This window comes from Sorex fumeus, unplaced genomic scaffold (genome assembly GCF_029834395.1).
Source record: "Sorex fumeus unplaced genomic scaffold, SorFum_2.1 ptg000036l, whole genome shotgun sequence".
Lineage (NCBI taxonomy): Eukaryota > Metazoa > Chordata > Mammalia > Eulipotyphla > Soricidae > Sorex > Sorex fumeus.
This window is the reverse complement of record NW_026606093.1, coordinates 6,275,455-6,296,691: the sequence shown is the minus strand read 5'-3', so window position 1 is coordinate 6,296,691 and position 21,237 is coordinate 6,275,455. Positions and strand designations below refer to the sequence as shown.

The following is a 21,237-nucleotide window of genomic DNA, read 5'->3' as shown; positions in this document are numbered from 1 at the left end:
CACAAAAGTCAGAACAAAATGGATTAAAGACCTCAACATCAGACCAGAATTCATAAGGTACATTGAAGATAAGGTTGGCAAAACCCTCCATGACATTGAAGCCAACAGTATCTTCAAAGATGACATGCTACTGGACAAGCAAGTGAAAACAGAGATAAACAAATGGGACTATCTTAAACTAAGAAGCTTCTGCACCTCCAAAGAAACAGTGATCAAAATAACAAAGACAGTCTACAGAATGGGAAAGGGTATTCACCCAATATCCATCTGATAAAGGGTTGATATCAGGGATATACAAAGCACTGGTTGAACTCCACGAGGAGAAAACATCCAACCCCATCAAAAAATGGGACGATGAAATGAACAGAAACTTTCTCAAAGAATAAATCCGAATGGCTAGAAGGCACATGAGAAAATCCTGTACATCACTAATCATCAGGGAGATGCAGATCAAAACAACAATGATATATCATCTCAAACCACAGAGACTGGTCCACATCCAAAAGAACAAAAGTAACTGGTGTTGGCTCCGATGTGGTGAGAAAGGGACTCTCCTTCACTGCTGGTGGGAATGCCAACTGATTCAGCCCTTTTGGAAAACAGTATGGACTCTTCTCAAAAAATTAGAAATTGAGCTCCCATTTGATTCAGCAATAATGGACGATACTCAAAAAATTAGAAATTGAGCTCCCATTTGATTCAGCAATATTACTCCTGGGAATATATCCCAGAGATGAAAAAAAGTATGGTAGAAGTGACCTCTGCACTTGCTGCACTGTTCACAATAGCCAAAATCTGGAAAGAAAACCGAATGCCCAAGAATAGATGACTAGTTAAAGAAACTTTGGTACATCTACACAATGGAATGCTATGCAGCTGTTAGAAAATATTAAGTCATTGATATTTGCATATAAGTGAATCAACATGGAAAGTATCATGTTAAGTGAAATGAGTCAGAAAGAGAAGGACAGGCATAGAAAGATTTCGTTCATCTGTGGAATATAAAGTAATAGAATGGGAGACTAACACCCAAGAGTAGTAGAGATAAAGACCAGGAGGTCTGCTCCATGGCTGAAAACAGGTCTCACATGCTGGGGGAAAAGGCAGCATTGATAGAGAAGGGAACACCAAGTAAAGGATGTTAGGAGGACCCATTCGGGTTAAAAGATACGTGCCAAAAATAGACTATAGACCGAACACGACAGCTGTTCAATGCCTCTATTGCAAACCACAACACCCAAAAGGAGAGAGAATAAAATGGAGTGCCCTGCCGCCAAGGCAGAGTGGGTGGTGGGGGCTAGGGTGGGGGTGATGGGAGGGATGCTGAGAACATTGATGTGCGCGAATGAGCACTGGTGGAGGGATGGGTAAACAATCATTGTATGACTTTAATGCAAACACAAAAGTTTGTAAATTTGTAACTGTACAAACTGAGTGATTCACTAATAAAAAAAAATTTTAAAAGAGTTGAATTCAATTAAAAGAAAAATCCTGTTCACAGTCATGCTTCAAAAAATCAAGGATCTCAGAATCAATTTAACTAAGGAGGTAAAGGACTTGTACAAAGAAAACTACAAAATGCCACTTCAAGAAATCAAAGAAAACATAAGAAATGGAGACATATCCCCTGCTCATGAATTGTGAGAATTAGCATTGTTGAAATGGCAATACTTCCCAGAACATTGCACAGATTCAATGAGATCCCTATAAAAATACCCATGACATTTTTCAAAGAAATTAACCAAACACTCCTGAAATTCATATGGAACAATAAACCCCCATAAGTAGATAAAGCAATTCTTGGGGAAAAGGAGATGGGAGGAATCACCTTCCCTAACTTCAAACTGTACCACAAAGCAATAACAATTAGAACTGCATGATATTAGAAAAAAAAAAGACAGACCTGCAAACCAATGGAATAGGATCGAATATCCTGACACACACCCTCAAATGTATGATCATTTACTCTTTCATAAAGGAGCAAGAAATAGAACTGGAGCAAGGACAGCCTCTTCAACAACTGGTGCTGGGAAAACTGAACAGCTGCATGCAAAAATAACATACACAAACCTCTATCTAATGCTATGCATTAAAGTCATATCAAAATGGACTAAAAAAAACCTCAACATCAGACCCAAATACATAAGGTACATGGAAGAAAATGTAAGCAAAATCTTCCATGATATTGAAGCTAAAGTTGTATTCAAAGATGAAATGCCACGGACCAAGCAAGTGGAAGCAAAGATAAACAAGTGAGATTGCATTAAACTAAGAAGCTTCTGAACCTCAAAAGGAACAGTGACCAAGACACAAAGACAGCCTTCAGAGTGGGAAAGTTTATTCAGCCAAAACCCTTCTGATAAGGAGTTAATATCAAAGATATACAAGGCACTGGTTGAACTTTGCAAGAAAAACACATCTAATACCATCAAAACACAATGTAGGGGAGAAGAAATGAACAGAAACTTTCTCAAAGATGAGATTCGAATGGCCAAAAGGCACATGAAAAAAAATGCTCTTCACCACTAGTAATTAGAAAGATGCAAATCAAAATGACAATGAGATATCATCTCACACCATAGAGACTGGCTCACATCCAAAAGAATAAGAGCAACCAGTGGGGATGTGGGGAGAAAGGGACGCTCCTTCATTGTTGGTGGAAAAGCCGACTTGTCTGGTCTTTTTGGAAAACAATATGAACATTCCTCACAGAACTAGAAATTGAGCTCCTGTGACCCAACAATACCACTTCTGGGAATATACCCTGGGGGCCCGGAAAACACACAGCAGAAACACCATCTGCAGCCCTGTGTTCATTGCAGCATTATTCACAATAGCCAGAATCTTGAGACCACCTGAGTGACAGAAAACAGATGAATGGATAAAAAAACTATGGCACATATACACAGTGGAATACTACACATCTGTTAGGAAAATGAAATCATGAAATTTGTCTATAATTGGATAATATGGATAATATCATGCTGAGTGAAATGAGTCATAAGAAGGACAGACATAATAACTGCATTCATTTGTGGTATATAATATATAATGCTAATGTGTGGTGTTATTAGAATGATGTCATCAGCAAAGCGGAGGTGGTGTAGTTGCCTACTGTCTATCTTCACTCCCATTTCTTCCCATTCCAGTCACCACATAACGTTCTCAAAGATGGCACTGAAGAGTTTCAGTGAAATGGAATCACCCTGCCTCACCCCTCTCTTAACATCGATGATCACTTCCTTGTAGAATGGTGTGACCCTGCTAGCGAATCCATAATACAGCTCACAGAGGATCCTGATGTACTGAGTTTGAACGCCCTGTTTGACTAGGGCTTCGATGACCACTTCTGTCTCAGCAGAATCAAAGGCCTTCTTTAAATTGATGAATGGTAGACAGAGCAGCATCTTGAACTCTAGAGAAACCTTAATAAAAACATTATGAACATTCCTCACAGAACTAGAAATTGAATTCCCATGACCCAGCAATACCACTTCTGGGAATATACCCTGGGGGCCCAAAAACACACAGCAGAAACACCATCTGCAGCCCTGTGTTCATTGCAGTATTAATGAGCTTGGTCACCGTGTGGATATGGTCGATCATGCTGAATCCTTTTTGGAACCCGGCTTCCTCGCATGGTTGTCCTTCATCTAGTGTTCTGCGTATTCTATTCAGGATGACTTGAGTGAACAACTTGTAGATGACAGACAACAGGCAGATCGGGCGATAGCTGCCGATGTTGTGGATGTCCCCCTTTTGTACAACAGAATTGTCCTGCTGGTTGGTTGTTCATTGGGATGGAATCTGGCATTCAGAAAGGTAGCATGTGAAGGGCCGAGCCAATGTATTGACGAGTACTGGGAGCAGATTCTTGAGGTGTTTGGTTCTGACCTTGTCTGGACCGGGTGCTGTATGTTTCTTTGCCGATAAAATGGCGTGTCGGATTTCAGAAGAGGGAACATTGGAACGACATAAATATCCTGTGGAATTTGTTATGTGGGCAGATGGATGTGGCTATCAAAGAGATCTGAGTATAAGTCATAAATAATCTTCTCCATTGTCCTTCTGGAAGACATGATAGATCTATCAGGATGCCAGAGGGCAGTCATCTTGGTCTTGCAATTGGCGAAGGACAGGTGGATTTTACAAATACTTTTCCAGGCTTCTGCCTCATCTGCCAACACTGCTGCTCTTCTCTCTTGGAGGTCTTCCTTTATTGCTTCTCTGCACAGCTTTGCGAGCTCTGGCATTAGCTTGTGATTGCCTTAGGCTTACGCCAAACCATGTTGGCGAATGAGCTTGAGAATTTCCAAAGACAGGCGTCTTTTGTGGTTTTCTTGCACAATCATGAGGATTCTGAACCAGTCAATTGTATTCCTCATCAATATTGTCAATGACAGCATCTTCCCATATTGTCACAATAGTACCAAAGAGCTCCCAGTTGCTGGCCATTCTGGGAGTTCTCCTCTTAAACTTTACAGTCCTTTCTCCCCACTTCATGAAGTAGAATTTTGCAAGAAGGAGACAGTGGTCTGATCCTGTTTGGAAGTTTGAGACAACAGCGACATTGGTCAGGCAAAACTATCAATTGAATATGATGTGGTCAGTTTTTTTGTGGAACTGTCCACTGGGAGACTCCCATGTCCAACGTTTAGATTCAGCCTTCTGGAACTGTGAGTTACCATGGATGATCTTGGTCAACATGATGAACTGAGACAGTCTCTCACCCTGTTCATTCCATTCTAGGCCATGCATACTGATGCGGAATTCTTCAGGAGACCTTCTCAGTCCTGTGTTGGCATTAAAATCACCAATAATGACCCAGTAGGAGGTGTGGTCTTCTTTATAGAACTTCTTCAGCTCCATGTAGAACTTCTCAATTTTTTCTTCGTCATAGTTGGATGTTGGTTTGTAGACGACAAAGATAGAAACTGCTGGCAATGAGCCACATCTATTCACATGTAAGCATCCAATTCTGGTTGTTAGGCATTCGAACGAATCAATGCTCATGGTCAAGTCTGTGTTGAAGAGGACACCAACATCACCAATGCCTCTATTGTTGCATGTTCCAAGGAACAGTTCTTCTCCAGTGTTACAAATGGCGTACTGTGATAGACTCTTTCTCATCTTGGTCAGACCAATGATGTTGTACTTGATCTTCTGTGCTTACACCATCAGGTCCTCGATGGATGCTTCCAATGCCAGCGTATGTGTGTTGAAAGTAAAAACAGTCATTTTAATCCTTCTTCATTTTGGCAGCCTAGTTCAGCCCTGAGATGATCCTTATCAGCCTTTCCTTGTTCATCCTTTTTAACGCTGCCGTACTGGGGGCTCTTTTAGGTTCAGGGGAATGAGGCTCATTGTATTTACTGTTTTGGGCATATTGAATACACCACGGGGAGCTTTCCAGACTCTGCCATGTGGGTGGGATACTCTCAGTAGATTGCCGGGCTATTCGAGAGGGATGAAGGCTTTTAGGGTTGCCTCTAATAGCCCTTACAGGTGTTCCATGGTTCACACCATATTTGAACCCCATCAAGCAGCACAAATGCTGGCCAACTTGACCGTGAGTGTGAAAAGATCGGACTGCAGCTGAATCTCACAAAGTCAATGTTCATGAAAAGCGAACTAGTCCCTGACATTCCATTTTCTCCCAATGGAATGAACATCTCCAAATACAGCAGCTATGTGTACCTGGCTCGAGAACTCAACATGAGGAACAACTTGGTGCTGAACATCACAGGAGGAAGAAAGCAGCGTGGAATGCCTTCAAGAGCATTGAAGAAGTTGTGAAGAGGAAGAAGAACCTCTGCCTCAAGCATATCTTTTCGACTCCACCATTCTTCCTGCCACTAACATACGCCTCAGAGATCTGGGTCCCTACAAAACAGGACGATATAATGCTATTCGTGTATCCCAAAGAGTAATCGAAAGAGCTATGCTTGGAATATCACATTTCACTCAAGTGAGAGAAGGAATCCAAAGTTCTGACCTCCGTCGATGATCAAGAATCAGGCAAGCTGTCTCGTTTGCCAAGGTGTCTCATTTGACCCTTCTGAGCATTGCCAGGAGTAATTCCTGAGTGCAAAGTCAGGAGTAACCCCTGAGCATGACCGGGTGTGGCCCAAAAATAAACAATAAAAAAGCTTCAAAAGTGACAGTGTACTGCAATTTTTACCTGTACTTTTATTGTTATCAAAGTGTAACATTCATTGAATTTTCATGTTATCTTATTTGTTGAGTATTTATCATGTTACAGCTCCTATGCTGAGTATTTTGCATACATTACCTCAAATCATCTTACTATGAGCCTCAAAAATATGTATTACAGATGAGAAAATAAAAATTTCCAAGGAAAATGGCAGAGGAGAAAATATGTTCATTCTTTTTGTCATATTATGTGCTCTTGAATACTAAATTTTTTAAATTATTCTGACTCTTCCTACTTTTTCCCAATTAACTCTTGAAAACTCTACCATTTTTATGTCTACGACCTTTCAAATTTATCAATAAATGCTTTCATTCTCAGATTAAAATAAAAAACTTAACCTAAATCCCCCTAACGTTTTAACCTGGTACCAAACCTATTTATAAATCTTCAAGAGAAAGAATTTTTTCCTGTCCCATGACTTACTTGATTCCCTAATCACTGATAGAGCTCCAATTTATTGGGAATTACATTGCTAGATTTCCTTGATCCTACTAGTAAATTCTTCTGCCATTTCCTCCTTATTTCATTCTGCATTGACAATCATTCTTGAAACATTACAATTTTTCCCAACCATTATTTAATCTTTTTTATTTTTGGCTTTTGGAGTCACTCCCAGCAATGCACAGGGGTTACTCCTGGCTCTGCACTCAGGAATTACTCCTGGCAGTGCTCGGGAGACCAAATGGGATGCTGGGGATTTAACCCGGGTCGGCTGTTCACAAGGCTAACACCCTACCCGCTGTACTATCCCTCCAGCCCCCAGTCAACCAGTGATTAAATCTCAGTGAGTGAAGAACAAACTACACCAACACTACAGCTTTCAACAACTTGGAAACTAACTTTTATTTTCTTCTTCGTCTACCATTTCCACATTTTAAAGCTTCCCCAAATAGCAGGTAACATCTCCTGATAGAACAAACGGAGGGGGAAAGAAAGAAAAATGGGAACTTTTCCTATCCAAATTTCAAAGTAAACCTAACACAACAGAAGAATAATAGAAGCACTATTTAATGAACAACCAAGCTAAACCCAGCTTAGGCTTTTCAGAAACACTCATAATCAGCTCACTGATACAACTTTTACACAGTCAGTTGACAATGGAAGAAAGGGTTCATGTGTCTGCCTGTGGACACATGCATACATGTGCTCACACACACAATTCACAATCAGAACTATTTGTTGGAATTAAGATGCTGAAAAGATAGCTTCTACACGTGAAATACTGGGAATGCAGTTAAAAGTGTAGCTGTTACATTCAAAAACTTACAATCATTTTAAAGATTAAGAACGATTAGAGGAGGGGCTGGAATGATAGGACAGCCGGTAGGGGGTTTGCCTTGCACGCGGCAGACCCGGGTTCGATTCCCAGCATCTCATCATCCCCTATGGTCCCTCGAGCATCGCCAGGAGGTATTCCTGAGTGCAAAGTCAGGAGTAATCCCTGAGCATCACCGGGTGTGACCCAAAAAGCAAAAGTAAAAAAATACAGTTCAGTGACACCTCATGGGATAATGAGAAGAGAAAGCAGCAAATTATCTGTACCTTCATTTCTTCCCCCCACCCCCACCCGTACCTTCATTTTTTGCCCAGAATCTAACAAATGTCCCTAGGCTCTTCTCAGTCATGTATTAACGACATTAATTTTGCATTTGAAAATGGAGATTTGGTTCCAGATATTGCTATTTAAATAGTTATTTTGTTGGTGAGAGAAGGCGCCCTCTTGGAGATTGTGCATAAGAAGATTATAGATATTACAAATACAGCCATAATCTCTTCCAAAGAATGTTTCAGCTTCCAACATGACAAGAATTTTTGTTAATCTTATAAAATAAAGTATAAGTTTTATAAGGGTTTTACTGTTTTCACAGAAAAAAATACTGCAAATTAGTACTTTTTTAATAAAGGCAATTTACTTTTTTGGAAATTATAAAATTCTACTTGAATTTTGTTGTTAAAATACTCTTTATATTGAGAAAATGAGTTCATTATTCTAAGAGTCAGCCCAGCATACACTTCCACTTCCAGATACTAAAATGGTTTTGACTAGTCTGTATGGGGAAAAATGAATCAAGAAATGTCATTTTTAATCAGATTATAAATAGAAAGTGATCAGTGTGAGCTCTCAAGATAGTCCTTCCTTTATTTAACAATCATAGAGGCCTAGTAGAGTTACATACATTAAATGTATGAGACTTTGGGTTTCAACCCATTACTATCACCAATAAAGGAGACATAATCTTTTAGAAATGATGATACTTTATTGTGGAATATTTGTTGGAATCATAAGGTTTAAGTTTAATCATTATAGAAATCAAAACATAAAATGTGAAAGTATTGTGTTGATATGAAAAAGGGAATAATTGATTCCTTGAATCATTTCAGTAATAAGTTAGGTTTAGGCCAATACTGAGTGGAGCACTCAAAATTGCTAACATCACTTCCTTACTATGATGAGACAATAAACAGTTTCCAGAAGCTTAGCATGTTTAGAGAATCATAAAATTGCCAGCATTTCCTATCCACTATTGTCCCTTTTGGTTTAATAGATAACACATTGGTCATTATTAGTACAGCATTTTTATAGCATTTTGACATTATTTGACAGCATTTTGTCGTGTTATGACATTTTTAGCACACAAATCCTTACAATTTCATGGATTTCCATATATGTTTAAGTAATGGGCTGGAGCGATAGCACAGCGGTAGGGCGTTTGTCTTGCATGCAGCCAACATGGCCAACCCGAGTTTGATTCCTCCGCCCCTCTCGGAGAGCCCGGAAAGCTACTGAGAGTATCTCGCCCGCACGGCAGGGCCTGGCATGCTCCCCGTGACATATTCGATATGCCAAACACAGTAACAACAAAGTCTCCAATGGAGACGTTACTGGGCCCGCTCGAGCAAATTGATGATCAACGGGAGGGCCTTTTATAGTTATAGTTATAGTTGTAGCTATTCAGTTATTTTGTAAATATCTAAGTATATTTAGCTGAGGTCCTGGAGGTCTTCGGCTGCCGGAGCCCTGGTCAGGGCGGGGAGGAAAGCTCAACCCACTCCCCTCCAAGGGGCTCCGGGAAGGAACACCCAGGCGCGGGGGCAGAAGACTGCACTGTTCTCGTCCGGGATCTGGATTTTATAGTCTCTGAGTCTTGGCCGCTGATGGGATTACACGGCGCCAGGGGGCCAGGTGGTGGGTGTGACCCCCGCCTACTGGAATTTGGAGGATCTGGGTGGAAGATGCTCGACTCCAATTCGAGTAGGCTTGGAGGTCTCGGCCCCGGAACCCGCGTGGCTTTGTCCCTCTGCCAGTACCTTCATGTGTGCGGAGAGTGGTCTCAGCATGGTGGTGGCTGGTCCTAGAGGTCTTCAGCTGCCGGAGCCCTGGTCGGGGCGGGGAGGAAAGCTCAACCCGCTCCCCTCCAAGGGGCTCCGGGAAGGAACACCCAGGCGTGGGGGCAGAAGACCTCCAGGACCAGCCACCACCATGCTGAGACCACTCTCCGCACACATGAAGGTACTGGCAGAGGGACAAAGCCACGCGGGTTCCGGGGCCGAGACCTCCAAGCCTACTCGAATTGGAGTCGAGCATCTTCCACCCAGATCCTCCAAATTCCAGCAGGCAGGGGTCACACCCACCACCTGGCCCCCTGGCGCTGTGTAATCCCATCAACGGCCAAGACTCAGAGACTATAAAATCCAGATCCCGGACGAGAACAGCGCAGTCTTCTGCCCCCGCGCCTGGGTGTTCCTTCCCGGAGCCCCTTGGAGGGGAGCAGGTTGAGCTTTCCTCCCCGCCCCGACCAGTGGCAGCCGAAGACCTCCAGGACCAGCCACCACCATGCTGAGACCACTCTCCGCACACATGAAGGTACTGGCAGAGAGACAAAGCCACGCGGGTTCCGGGGCCGAGACCTCCAAGCCTACTCGAATTGGAGTCGAGCATCTTCCACCCAGATCCTCCAAATTCCAGTAGGCGGGGGTCACACCCACCACCTGGCCCCCTAGCGCCGTGTAATCCCATCAGCGGCCAAGACTCAGAGACTATAAAATCCAGATCCCGGAACCGCGACATCTTATCAGGACATTCTTTTTTATGACATCTTATTGTCTCATTCCTACTTTGGACAAACTTGCAGGCTATCGAATGTAGCCTGCCCACAGGGCAGAGTCTGGCAAACTCCCCGTGGCGTACCAAATATGCCAAATACCAGTAACAATGATGGGTCTCATTCTCCTAAATAGCCTTGAATATAATCTCAGGGCTAGGATGAAAGAGACGTTACTGGGGCCTGCTCGAGGCAATCGACGAATAACAGGATGATGAAATGAAATGAAATGAAAAAATGAAAAATTTAGCTGAGGTTATCTGCCGAAATATGAAGCACTCACAGATAAAACATCAGTGAATTTGAATTATTGATAAAATGTTGAAAATGTTGAATGCTTGAATTTTTTATAACAAGCTTACTAAATATATTTTTGAAAAAATAATAATTAGAGGGGCCAAAGAGATATCACAGCAGGTAAGAACCATGCATGCAGTAGACCAGGGTTTGAAATTGGCATCCCATATGGTCTCCTGAACACCATCAGTAGTGATTCCTGATTGCAGTGCCAGGAATAACCCTTGAACATTGCCAGGTGTGGCAGGAAGAGGAAAAGGAAGTACCAAAAGGAGGACAAGGAAGAGGACGTTGGAGAAAGAACAGAAGAAGAAGAGGAAGAGGAGGAAGTGGAGAAGGAAGAGGATGGAGGAGGAGAAGAAGGAGAGGAAAAGGAGAAGAGGGAAAAGAGGATGAGGAGAAGAAGTAAGGAGAAAAAAGGAGGAGGAGAACAAAAAGGAGAAGAAAGAAGGAAGCAGCAGCAGCAGCAGCAGCAGCAGCAGAAGCAGAAGAAGAAGAAGAAAAAGAAGAAGAAGAAGAAGAAGAAGAAGAAGAAGAAGAAGAAGAAGAAGAAGAAGAAGAAGAAGAAGAAGAGGAAGAAGAAGAAGAAGAGGAGGAGGAGGAGGAGGAGGAGGAAGAGGAAGTGGAAGAGGAAAGAAAGAAAGAAAGAAAGAAAGAAAGAAAGAAAGAAAGAAAGAAAGAAAGAAAGAAAGAAGATACCAGGCAATAGTACAGTGTGTCTTGTGCATGGCTGACTGGGGTTTGAAATCCCGAACCCCATAAGGATTCCTGAGCACAGAGTGAGGAGTAAATCCTAAGCATCATCAGGTGTGGCCCAATGCACATACCTCAATACAAGATTAGATTTCGGGGGCCAGACCCATTAATAGTGCAGCAAGTAGAGCATTTGCCTTGCATGGGACAGACCTGGATTCAAACTTGAAATAGGTGTTTGCCCATACTAGAATGATCACTCTTTTATTAATTCGTACTTTTAAATGACCATTTTATAGATTACAATAATAAACTTTTTATTCTTTGCTCACTTTGGGGGGGTTAGAGTATATCTGTCCTCATTCTCCTTAAATTTAAGTTCCTATTGAAGTTAAGTGGACTTTTTTGTCAATTTGTGTGTTTATTTCATAGAGTGTGGTATGATAAGAAGTTACTGAATATTTGTTTTCTGCAAGAAAGAGAAACTGAAGTGTTAGAAATTTTTAAAAAAGCTAAAACCAGCGCATCTATAACGTTTGCTTTTTGTTTGACTTTGTGTACATATCTGTAGTTCTCGTAATCTAGAACTATTTCTTCATCATACCAACATAATTTTCCTTCAGATGAACTCCTGTTTGTTCTCAAAAATTCTGTTAACCACATAGTAACTTCTATAATCTATTCATGTTTATCATTACACTATAATATTTAAGTAAAGAAAATTTTCACAAAAAAAGGAAATTTTCTTATGTGTCTTTTTGTTACAAACAAAACTTTCCTTGAACTCAAGAACTGTAATTGGCTGATTAGGAATTCCAGGAAAAGCTAAAAAAAATTGTAGTTGTATTACTTAAAATACAATTAAAAACTAAAATAACATTGCTTCTCTCTAATTTATCTTACATGTGATCGGGGAAGCCAGTAAATAAAGTAATTTATGAATTAGAAACAAGCATAAATTAATAAGGTAGAAAGATAGTGATTACAGGTCAATGAAACTATGGACAACATGCTCTTCCAGGCACTCACATGAACTGCACCACCCCCATGAGCAACAGAGAACTCTGCACTTGCACAATACCTCCCTCTTAATGTCCCACAGGAAACATACATTGGCCTTTTATACTGAATTCATATGTGGGTACCCTCAACCATACATGCTAATGTTAACTCAACCCTAATTCAGTCACTATGCCCACAAAACTTACAAAAGTAGCTGTAATAGCAGGAAATTGTAGAACTCTAAATTATAGATGGAGTAGTAGCAGAGTCAATGATATTGAATGCTTTTATGAACTGTAGCACTGTCTTCCCGTTGTTCATCAATTTGCTTGAGCGGGCACCAGTAACATCTTCATTGTGAGACTTGTTAACTGCTTTTGGCATATCGAATATGCCATGGGGAGCTTGCCAGGCTCTGCCGTGCAGGTGGGATACTTTTGGTAGCTTGCTGGGCTCTCTGAGAGGGATGGAGGAATCAAACCCAGGTTGGCGTGTGCAAGGAAAATGCCCTACCTGCTGTGCTATCACTCCAGCTCTTTAAAAAATCTAATTATTTTAAATCATGAATACCATAATTTTCAAAGATTTTCCTCATGGTAATCTTGTTTTATAACAGTGCCTGGGAATCCTGCAGGCAGTCAAGACGTTGCTTATTAAATGAATCATCACACTACATAGTAACATTTGGTTAACCAATGTGAATATCTGGTACTCAGTGTTTCAGAGTGAAAAACAGCTGTAACTGTTTGTTATTAGGTAATCTCCTGGCAAAAACAGCATGATAGTAATCTGCAGCACAAATATCATTTTACTATCTTGTCATCAGGTTCATAGTTAAATCTTTTGTACTACGCAACAAAATTTCCACTGCTAACCAATCTGTGGTTTTATATACATGCTCTTAATGGCAGAAAAATATTTCCTAATTACTGTTGTCGGGCTGGAGCGATAGCACAGCGGGTAAAGTGTTTGCCTCGCCCATGGCCAACCCAGGTTCAATTCCTCTATCCCTCTCAGAGAGCCCAGCAAGCTACCGAGAGTATCCTGCCCACACGGCAGAGACTGGCAAGCTCCCCGCGGCATATCCGATATGCAAAAAAAAAAAAAACAGTAACAACAAGTCTCACAATGGAGACATTACTGGTGCCCGCTCAAGGAAAATCGATGAACAAAAGAAGGTCAGTGCTAGACAGTGCTATAATTACTATTGTCAAGCTTTGCTGTTAAGCCCTTGCAGAAATATATTTGTGTTTATTTATTTTCTTGGCAGGCATTAGGAGACATAATAGCATTTCAACTTAGAAGTAGTGTATTATGTGTATTCCATAAGACACATTTGTTTTCATTGTCATTGATATTTTACAAAACTTATCAGCACCATTGGCCATCATCTATTATCATTTTCAAAGAGTCTTAATGAGTTTATTTACATCATTTTCAAAATTTTTTTCATTCTGTAGTGCTTCACTATGACAGCTAATGATATATATTGCCAGTGATTTGAAACATACAAGGAGGCTTAGATATTTTTTGTTGGTTTGTTTATTTATTTTTTAAGTTTTAAACTTTTTTATTTTTGGCTTTTATTATCACACCTGGCAATGCTCAGGGGTTGCTCCTGGCTCTGCACTTAAGAATTATTCCTGGCATTGCTCAGGGGACCATATGGGATGCCGGGGCATCAAATGGGTCGGTTGCATGCAAGAAAAACATCCTACCTGCTGAACGATCACTCTGGCACCTGTTACTGGTTTATTTTTGTAAGCCAGAGATTTTATGAAACTCATTTGACAGTCTACATTTCACCTCTGACTAAACTTGAGAACCTGTTTCTTGTCTCAATTTCTAGTTTTTAAAAGTTAAAATGGTCCATTTTCTCTTTTAACGTAACAATTATTGGTGCCAATTTCGAAGAGAATCCTGATATTTGTGAAAGGGAAGGTCTGAGATATCGTCTGGTGTCTCATAAGTTACTGAAAAAAAGGACGTGTGAATAGCTAACAGATAATTTACTTCAGAAGAGGATTTTAAAAATCCAATTATGAGATTTCTAATTTAAGTGGGAAAATGGTGGGAAAGTGCCAGTCTCAGTTAAATATAATGACTTTTCACACAATATATGGGAGTCTAATTGTGGGAGGATTTTTTAATAGCATTGTCTCCCTATCAAAGGACTCCACAGATAATATACATATATATGTACCTATATCTATAGGAACACCTGTAAGGGTGATTAAAGTCTGCCTGAAAAGCCTCCATTCCTCTCGGAGAGCCTGGCAAGCTACCGAGAATATTCCGCCCACACGGCAGAGCCTGACAAGCTCCCTGTGACATATTCGGCATATTCAACATGCCAAAAACAGTAACAATAGTGGGCCTCATTCCTCTGACTCTGAAAGAGCCCCCAATACAGCAGGATGAGCAAGGAGAGGCTGATAAAATCTCGGGGCCAAACTAAACTGCCAAAACGAAGAAGGACTAAAATGACTGTCTGTACATTCGATGCTCATATGCTGGCATCAGAAGCATCCATCAAGGACCTGATGGTGCAAGCGTGGAAGATCAAGTACAACATCATTGGTCTGAGCAAACCAAGAAGACATTAATCACATCATGCCATTTTCGACACTGGAGAAGAACTGTTCCTCAGAACACGCAAAAGTAGAGGCATTGATGATGTCGGTGTCCTCATCAACACAAACTTAGCCATGAGCATTGATTCGTTTGAATGCCTAACAACCAGAATTGGACGCTTACGTGTGAATAGATTGCCAGCAGTTTCTATCTTCATCATCTACAAATCAACATCCAACTATGACGAAGAAAAAAATGAGAAGTTCTACATGGAGCTGAAGAAGTTCTATAAAGAAGACCACACCTCCTACTGGGTCATTATCAGTTATTTTAATGCCAACATAGGATCAAGAAGGTCACCTGAAGAACTAAACATCATGACCCATGGTCTAGAATGGAATGAACAGAGTGAGAGACTGTCTTAGTTCATCATGTTGACTAAGACCATCCATGGTAACTCGCAGTTCCAGAAGGTCGAATCTAAATGTTGGACATGGGAGTCTCCCAGTGGACAGTTCCACAATGAAATTAGCCATATCATATTCAATAGACAGTTTTCCTTGTCACTGTTATCCCAAACTTCCAAACAGGATCAGACTACCATCTCCTTTGTGCAAAATTCTACTTCACAGAGCAGGGAGAAAGAGCTGCAAAGTTTAAGAAGGGAACTCCAAGAACAACCACCAACTGGGAGCTCTTTGGCACTATTGCGGCAATATGGGAATATGCTGTCATTGACAGCATTGATGAGGAATACAACCGACTTATTCAGCACCTCCATGACTGAGGAATGCTGAGTATAAAAAAGATGTCTGTCTTCTGAAAGTCTCGATCTCATTTGCCAACATGGTTTGGCGCAAGCCTCAGGCAATCACAAGCTAACATCTGAACTTGCAAAGCAGTGCAGAGGAGCGATAAAGGAAGACCTCAAAGGCAGAGAAGCAATAAAGGAAGACCTCAAAGAGAAAAGAGCAGCAGTGTTGGCCGATGCAGCAGAAGCTGGGAAAAGTATCTGCAATGTCCACCTGTCCTCCGCTAACTGTAAGACCAAGACGACTGCCCTCCAACATCCTGATGGATCTATCACATCTTCCAGAAGAGCAATGAAGAAGAAGAAGGTTATCCATGACTTCTATTCGATCTCTTTGATAGCCACATTCACCTGCTCACATACCAAATTCCTCAGGATGGATATGTTGTTCCCAGCATTCTCCTTTTCGAAATCTGACACTCCATTTCATCGGTAAAGAAGCGTACAGCACCCGGTCCAAACAAGGTCAGACCAAAACACTAGTTCCTGATGTTCCATTTGCTCTCAACTAAATGAACGTCTCCAAATGAAGCAGATGTGTACCTAGGTCGAAAACTCAACATGACGAACAACTTAGCACCAGAACTGCTTAGGAGGAAGAAAGTGGCGTAGAACGCCATCAAGAGCATTGAAGAAGTTTTTAAGAGGATGAAGAACCTCTAGCCCGGGGACATCTTTTCAACTCCACCGTTCTTCCTGCACAACATACGTCTCAGAGACCTGGGCCCCACGAAAACCGGGATGAGAACACTATTTGGGTCTCCCAAAGAGAAATCGAAAGAGCTATGCTTGGAGTATCATGCTTCAATCAAGTGAGAGCAGGATTCCGGAGTTCTATCCTCCACTGACGATTGATTATCAGGGACCCTTCCTCATTTGCCAAGGTGTCGAAAATCAGATGGGCCAGACACATGCTAGGGGAAAAGGCAGCTCAGATAGAGAAGGGAGCACCAAGTTAAGGGTGTTGAGAGGATCCATCATGTAGAACATGATGAGTAGGGGCTGCACATCTGCATCTTCCTAGTTTAGGTAGGGGATATCCATGACTCTCATAAGAAATAACTTGTTGGGCTGGAGCAATAGTACAGCAGATAGGGCATTTGCCTTGCATGCGGCCGACCTGAGTTCAATTCCCAGCATCCCATAGAGTCTCCTGAGTAATTCCTGGAGTAATTCCTGAGTGCGTGAACCAGAAGTAACCTCTGCACATTGCCAGGTGTGACCCAAAAAGCTAAATAAATAAATAACTTATTGAAAAAAAGGTTCAGTGAGCTTTGATCTGGCAGACATATGGCTTTATGGAGGACTAAGGAAGGAACTGGGATAGCCGGCACAGCCCTGAGATGTAGGCATCACAGCCCCATAATATAGACGTCACAGCCTTGTGATGTAGACGCCACAGCCCGCCTCCTGAAGTTGCTCCGATGCCCTGCGATGCTCAGAAACCTTCTGCACTTTCAACGTTAGGAGGGTTGAAAGGCGTCTCTTTCAACTACTTTTCTAATTCTGCAAGAGCAGTATTGTTGATGATGTCCTTAAACGGCTGTGTGCTGGCCATCAAATTCATATCTAAGAGTCTGGGGAAAACACATGTCTTCATCTCCTTAAACTCATTTAAGTCTGTGAACAGCGGGCAGTAGAATGGATGGACTGTGTGCATGATGTCCAGGAGCATGTTGTGTTGAATGACCAGCTTTCCTGAGTCAGCGATAGCATGAACACTCTAGAAAATCCCACAGCGTCCTCCAGCTCATCCTGCTCTTTGGCTTGTTGCTGCTGCTCTCTCCATCTATGCTCTTCTACATCGACTTTGCTGATAACGACATACTGTTCTTTCATTTCCGTTTCTAAAGTCGCAACATGAATTCCCTTGGGGTACTTCCAGCTCAAAGTCTGGTAGATTAGCTTTCTCTGGAACCCAGTACATGGCTCTAAATCTGAATTCTTGTTTTTCTACATTCTGTAATAAATTTTCAGTTTTCTCTACCACTTGGTTAATGAACTTCTTCTGATCGTCAGGAATCATTACTGGACATTTGGAAGCGTTAGGAGAAACTTACGAGAGAGCTCCTGCGCCATTGGACTGTAAGTGCTTTTCATCATACTGTTCTCTTAACTGCCTTTCTTCTTCCTGATTTAAATACAGAATTTTACTGCGAAAAACTTAAAAGTTAAATGCAAAGCCTTGGCTCGCCAGAAAGCCAATGCTTGAGCTCTGGCAAACTAATTTGACATCTGTTGAAGATCTGTTGAAGGGTTTTGGGAAAATATAGATGTTGAATTGGTTTTGTTACATACTTTGAATCTGCGTGGTCATATTTAAAAATGCAAAGGCCAAATTGAAACGGCAAAAAAGTCCATGGAATGCTTTTTAAGCTTCTGATACCTTTCTTCTGGAGTGTCAAAACCATTTTTAATGCAGTGACTGAAGGTCTGTCACTGATTACTGAGAACCTCCCATCTATGGTGAAGAAGTTCCCCTCCTCTATGACCTGGTACACTTTGGGAAGGTTACTCTTAAAACATTTCAAATGATCTGTAGGGTCTGGCCAGGCCCACCCCAGCCGTTCGGCTCAGTGAGTCGCAAGGCGCCCACCCGCTCTGTATCACTTTTGATCAGGCCAAGTTACTTCCCTCCCTTGCCCTCCGCTTTGTTTGAAACATCTATACAAAAACACCTTATAGAAGCCAGAAAGTGAGGGGAATTGATTAATTTTCCTCTCTACCCAGTACCTTATTGTTCAGTAGCTGCATAAGAGGTTTCTTATCAGAACAACAAAATCTTCTACAGGCCATCCAAGCTTATAGCCTGCTTACAACCTTTATATAAGAGGTGTTTTGCAGTCGTTATCAGATCAACATATTCTCTGTACTTATGATTTGCAGGATAACATTGGTTTATCCTTTCTGCTTTGCCACAGGGAGCTTAGGTTTACTGGGTTGCTCCCATCACAGTGCTCCCATTCCTCTCTGTTTATTTGTAACCTCTTTCTTTGTGCTCTGTTAACTTGTAAATATTGCTTTTCTCTTCTCCTTAAGTCCTTTGTTAATTCAGAGCAATGTCCTTTCTGTATAGACACAGGAAGATAGTTAATGTTATGCTTTTGTAACTTGGGAGTTAATTGAGTCTGAATGGTATTCATTCCTGGCATCTGTTCTCTCGACTTAAGCCTCAGTTGCCCTTACTTCCTAGCACCCAAAAGCAAGGTTCTGACAAGGGACTGGATGGACCAAGGGCAAGCAGTGAGCTACCCTGGCATCGAAATGGGCCTGCCCAAATGCTTAAAGCATTCCATAATGCTTAACTATAAGTTAAGAGCGTGGTCATGGACAAACGCTATCATGATCCAAAAAGTAATAACTAGATTCGGACCCTGTAGGGTTAGAAATGATTAATATGGCCTGAGCAATGTAGTCTGAGTCTGTGGTAAGATGTCCTCAGAAGAGCCACCCTACAAGCTCAATGTATCTCCTACTGTGTCCATACAAAATAACTAATATTCGGTCCAGTCCTCCCGTTGTTCATCGATTTGCTCGAGCAGGCCCAGTAACGTCTCCATCGTGATACTTCTTGTTACTGTGTTTGGCATATCGAATATGCCACGGGGAGCTTGCCAGGCTTTGCCGTGCAGGTGAGATACTCTCGGTAGCTTGCCGGGCTCTCTGAGAGGGGCAGAGGAATCAAACTCGGGTCGGCCATGTTGGTGCGTGCAAGGCAAACGCCCTACCGCTGTGCTATCGCTCCAGCCCAACTAATATTAAGAAGTAAAATTAAGATGTTCATTAAGTTATTGGACTAAGGAGAGGAAGAACACCCCTAGGTGGTATTTCCGACCTTGAGTCTGATTGGCGATCAGGAACCGCCTTTGATATGTTGATATGGCTAACCCCAATGTGGGAGAGTTGGTGAGAGACGAGAGAGACCAGGGCAGCAAGATGGAGTATGGAGAGACTAGTGAGAGGGACAGAGGGAGAAGAATGTAGGGGAAGAATGCAGGAGCAGGCACGTGAAGAGAGAGAGAGACGCAGCTGCGAGACGGAGCACGGAGAGATGAGTGGGAGAGACAGGAGGAGACAGGAAGGAGGGACAGTGTGAAACTAGAATGAATGGCTCAGAGAGACTGGAAGAGGCGTGTTGGGAGAATGCAATAAACGGCAACTGATCATCAACCAACCTGGCCCTCGTTTCCTTCTTCGTCCACCCAGGGCATGGGCCGCCCAGGGCGAGTGAGTGGCCCCAGTCCACCGAACCTGGGCAGTAAGAGTGAGAGCCGCCGGGGCTTTCCCTAGCCACCTGCAAATTACACAGCGATTAGAAGACTCTTATGAAAATTATATTGATGCCAGCTCAGTATTCAGTTTATACACAGAGTTGAGGAACGCCTACACATAATGAGTGGTTCAAAGTAACCAAGCAGAGGAGGGCAAATTACCTTTGATCAGCTCGTTGAATTAGGAGAAAAATTATAATTTGTAAATTATATAACATATATAATATATGTTTATATATTATATATTATACATTTCATTTTCATCATTTCATCATCCTGTTAATCGTCGATTGCCTCTAGCAGGCCCCAGTAACGTCTCTTTCATCCTAGCCCTGAGATTATATTCACGGCTCTTTAGGAGAATGAGACCCATCATTGTTACTGGTATTTGGCATATTTGGTACGCCACGGGGAGTTTGCCAGACTCTGCCCTGTGGGCAGGCTACATTCGATAGCCTGCAAGATCTTATACATATAAATATATAAATTATAATTTATAATTGGGCAATTTAATTCTAAAAGTCTCCCTCAAGCCACATTCCAGCGAGGCCTTACTGAACCTTACATGGATTTTAGTAATAAATTACAGGAGGCTATCCATATTACACACACAATGGAGACGTTACTGGTGCCCACTCAAGCAAGCAGATGAACAACGGGAGGACAGTGCTACATATTACATCAGCAAGTGATTAATTATCAACAAAAAAATAAAGGAGTGAGGGCACTCCTTGGGATTGGCGGAATAACCTCAATCCAATAAACCTGGAATTTTGGAATACCATTCAAAGCTGGATTGCAGTAGAAACTGGAATGCTAATCTTCTTGTTGATAATTTGCTGCAGCATCAAAATCCTGTCCTGGGTCCAGAGATGGTGTTGTCATCATCACCCACCCCACCATCAGGCGGACCACAAGGCAGAAAGCGACATCTTCAGCCATTGGAAAACTCGCCAGAAAGAAGCAGCACCCTATCTTACTAATAGTCCTTATTTTAAAAATAAAAACTAGGGAAATGTGGGAAACACATTTGCACATACATGAGCACATAAATGAGCAAATATGTTCACATGTGCGCACATGTACAATTTAAACGGCTCACATATGTATATGTATTTACATATGCTCACATGTACATGGGCTGGAGCGATAGCACAGTGGGTAAGGCGCTTGCCTTGCCTGGGGCCAACCCAGCCAACCCGGGTGCGATTCCTCCACCCCTCTCGGAGAGCCGGGCAAGCTACCGAGAGTGTCTCACCCTCAGGGCAAAGC

At 42.0% G+C, this 21,237-nt stretch overlaps 1 pseudogene; it reads right to left on the bottom strand.

Annotated features, from left to right (window-relative positions):
- Positions 1 to 7,835: 7,835 nt before the first annotated feature.
- On the bottom strand, positions 7,836 to 19,905 carry LOC130027124 (poly(A)-specific ribonuclease PARN-like; annotated as a pseudogene).
- Positions 19,906 to 21,237: the final 1,332 nt, after the last annotated feature.